Consider the following 4,008-nt stretch of genomic DNA (forward strand, 5'->3'; position numbering starts at 1 on the left):
GGGTGCATTATCTGGGAAGAGTCCCCTCACAGTGCAAATAGTTAACATGCTTGGCTGCTAACTGAACTGTTGGAGGTTCAAGTCCACCCAGAGGTGCCTTGGAAGAAAGGACTGGCAATCTGAAGAACCAGCCGTTGAAAACACTGTGGAGCCCAGTTCTAGTCTGACACACATAGGGTCGCCGTGAGTTGGAATTGACTTGATGGCAACTGGCATTATGTGGGAGGCAATAAAAGGCAGTCGATGCCGTGGTAGACCAGCAGTTCTTAAAATTTGCTGCATGTCAGAATCACCTGGAGGGCTTTTACAAAATGCCCAGGCTGCATTCCAGACTAATTAAAACAGAACCACTTGGCGTGGGACCTGGATATCAGTACTTTTTAAGCTCCGCAGGTAATTTCAATATGCAGCCCAGTTTATGAGCAAGCAAATTAAGCCAGGGCTTTTCAGTCTGTAATGTGCAGACTAATCAGCTGAGGCTCCTGTTAAAATGCAGATTCGGGTTCATCAGGTCTGCGGGGCCCTGAGCACCTGCATTTTTATTAAGTTCCTAAGTCATGCGGATGCTGCTGGTCATCAGGTCAGACTTGAGTAACAAGGATCTAGAGTAGAGATCTCAAACAGCCCAAAGGCCCTTCTTTGTCTGTTGCATATTTAAACACAATGATATTTCAGAGGGAGCCCTGGTGACGCAGTGGTTAAGAGCTTGGCTGCGAAGGAGAAGGTCGGTAGTTGGAATCCACCAGCCGCTCCTTGGAAGCCCTATGCGGCAGTTCTCCTCTGTCCTATAGGGTCGCTATGAGTCAGAATCGACTCGATGGCAGCGAGTGTGTTTTGGTTTTGGTATTTCAAACACAGGAGATTTTTCATAAAAATTTATATTTTTGATTTCTCTTTTAAAAAAAGGTCCTGTGACTCTAGCTGTGCATTTCCACACAGACCAAGGCTAAGGAGCGGCCAGTCCACGCGGACCAGGGCACACAGACCAGGGCTGAGGAGCGGCTGGTCCACACGGACCGGGGTTGAGGAGCGGCCGGTCCACACGGACCAGGGCACACAGACCAGGGCTGAGGAGCGGCTGGTCCAGTAGGAAGAGGGGATGCCTCGCCAAGGAGTCGATTCCAACTCATAGCCACCTTATAAGGCTGTAAATCTTTACAGAATCAGACTGCCATACCTTTCTCCCAAGGAGTGGCTGGTGGGTTTGAACTGCTGACCTTTCAGTTAGCAGCCAAGCCCTTAACCACTGTGCCACCAGGGCTATTTGTCTATGAATAGGATCCAGGAAAACAAACAACACACACACACACACACACACACAAAACAAAAAACAGTCGCTGTTGAGTCAGTTTCAACTCATGGCGCCCCCGTGTGTATCAGAGTAGAACTGTGCTCCAGAGGGTTTTCAGTGGCTGATATTTTGGAAGTAGATCTCTAGGTTTTTCTTCCCAGGTGCCCTCTGGATAGACTTGAACCTCCAATATTTCGATGAGCAGCTGAGCAGGTTAGCTGTTTGTACCACCCACGGACTCCATAAATAACAGTATCTCATCTTTTCTATATGGACTGGCAATACATTCAACACACACGTGCACACATGCATGTACAGCCAAAATCATGAAGACAAAGGCCAGGGAATAATGTGGGAAGAGGTGAAAGGAGAGGAGAAAGAATAATAATCCTTTAAAACGTAGATGTGCTTGTTGGTAAAGGCCCCATTGACTGCAGTGGAAGCCTACTGGGGACGTCTCAGGGGAAAAAAAGAGTGAGGGGGATTTTGTGCAAGGGTTCAGGGGTAGCTCGTGGACCCATGATGCAGCTGGGTGTCATAAAAGAATGGAACCAGGGACATGGATGTCCCGACAGAGGACCCTCTTTTCACTTCTCTCCAGAGCCCTTTCTGCACATCTACCTCATTCTGGGTCCTTGCTTTTTCTGTTCTCCAGTCCACATGGTGGAAGCTATGGCCTCTGGTAGGGCCTGCATTTACTTGCTGTGGATCTTGTTCTGCAGTTCCAGTCCCTTTTCTGGGGAGGAGATTTTGATCAGCTCAGCCTGGCAGAAGTCCTCACGGTTTTGATTGCGCCGTTACCATGTGGCTGAGAGGACCAGAGGATGTGCTGATGGGCTTCTGCTACACTAAGGAAAATGAGTGCAATGGAGCATAAGGTTACACCCTGAGTATGCTGGGAGTCTTGTAGGGAGGGAAGGCTCCAGAACTCCGGAACAGCCCCAGTCCGCCCAGAGGCACGGGTGGACCAGAAGGTCTCTGGACTCCTCTGGGCTCGCGGGGCACACTTGCCCTTAATGGAGGAAACTGTCCAACTGAAGACCCAACTGTTTCTCCAGATAATAATAATAATACCTGAAGGTGAAGCCAAGGGCAGCAGTGACTAGCTGCATTGATCTCTTCCCTCTCTAAAAAACAATGCAAAGCATGAAAATTACATAAAGACGTCAACTCCTGACAGCCCACAACAGGCAAACTTCTGTGCGGTGACTGGGTGGGTGCGTTAAGTAAATAACACATCTCTGGACGCGAGGCTGGGGGAACACATCCAAGGCTACATCAGATGGAGAGGCTCCAGCTGAATGTCAGAAGGTGAGGAAATTAGGTTAAATGTGAAAGTGGAAGAGAGATGAGGAAAATGTTAATAAGCCAGGTGATTGAGGAAGCCTAAGAGTGGCTCATTAGAGTGTGCGTTTACTCTCCTATTATGAGATGTGGGATTATGTGTAAAAACATTTAGCTCTGATTGTTTTAAAAAGAAGAGATAAAATGTTTAATATGTGGAACCCTGGAGTGTGCCTTTTCCTTTCTTATTTTAAATGATAATCCTAATAAAACACCTATAATGCGCAAGATCCAATTATACGGCTCTCCATCAGAGAGTGCAGCTGAGAACAGTGGCACAGACGTTGTCTATTGAAGTGATGAGGTGAGAGCAGATCTGTGGTGAAGAGGAGGTGAAGTGCCTTACAGAAGACTGTCTGACTGCTCCCACCTGGTCCTGGAACTCACCTGGCTGACTGACCACGATGTTTCATTAGAGGCCGTCTACGTTATAATTAAAAATATGCCCAGGGTTCTTACTTGAGATCTAAGAAAATGTGATTGTGTTAGGACTTACGGGGAGTCCTGGGAGTCCAAATAAGCAGCTCCAGAATGCTGTCCTTGACATGACCCTTTGCAGGGAGCTTACTTTGATTGCGCTGATGGAAGGGGGGCCAAGAGCTGCGCTTCAGGAGGTAGGGAGGAAAAAGCAGAGTAACTCACTGGCTTGTGCTGGGGTAAAATCTTCAGGTAAGTTCTTCAGGGCCCTAAAGTTTAGCTGTTTGTCTTTCTCTGTCTCTATTAAATCTATACGTGCTGACGATTCGCTCTGGAAAACTAAAAGCAGTACCTTCTCTGAAATAATGTTCCTAGGTGGCACAGATGGTTTACACGCAACTGCCAACCTAAGTTGACAGGTCCAGCTGACCCAGCAGTGTGCAGAAGAAAAGTCCTGGCCATCTGCTTCCATTTAGTTTAGAGCCAAGAAAACCCTATGGAGCAGTTCTACTTTATAACACATGGGGTTGCCATGAGTTGGCATCGACTCGATAGAGCTAACGAGTGCAATTCCTGCCAAGGCCTGGTTGATTCATGTGGAGACAGACCTGGAGACATCACCCAGTGATGCCACAACCAGAATTCATTTTTCCTGAGGCATTGCTTCTGTCTACAAGGAAGGCTACTTGGAAGGCCGAGTCTGCAGGCTGCTTGGTGAGGACTGAACTGAGAGCAAGGAAAGAGTGACCCAGCTCGTCTCACCTGCCTGGGGTGTGGCTGGCTCCCTTCCCGTAGCCAAGGCTTGCAATGGCTCTATTTGTCTTAAACCCTCCCTTTCCCGTAGGCTATGCTGATGGCACTGACATTTGCATTAAATACTTTCTTGTTGCTCCGGGGAGGTGAACACAAGCAGCTTCCAGCTTCTGTCTTCACACCTGGTGCTTGCTGAGGGTCTT

This window comes from Trichechus manatus, unplaced genomic scaffold (assembly GCF_000243295.1).
Source record: "Trichechus manatus latirostris isolate Lorelei unplaced genomic scaffold, TriManLat1.0 scaffold00014, whole genome shotgun sequence".
Classification (NCBI taxonomy): Eukaryota; Metazoa; Chordata; class Mammalia; order Sirenia; family Trichechidae; genus Trichechus; species Trichechus manatus.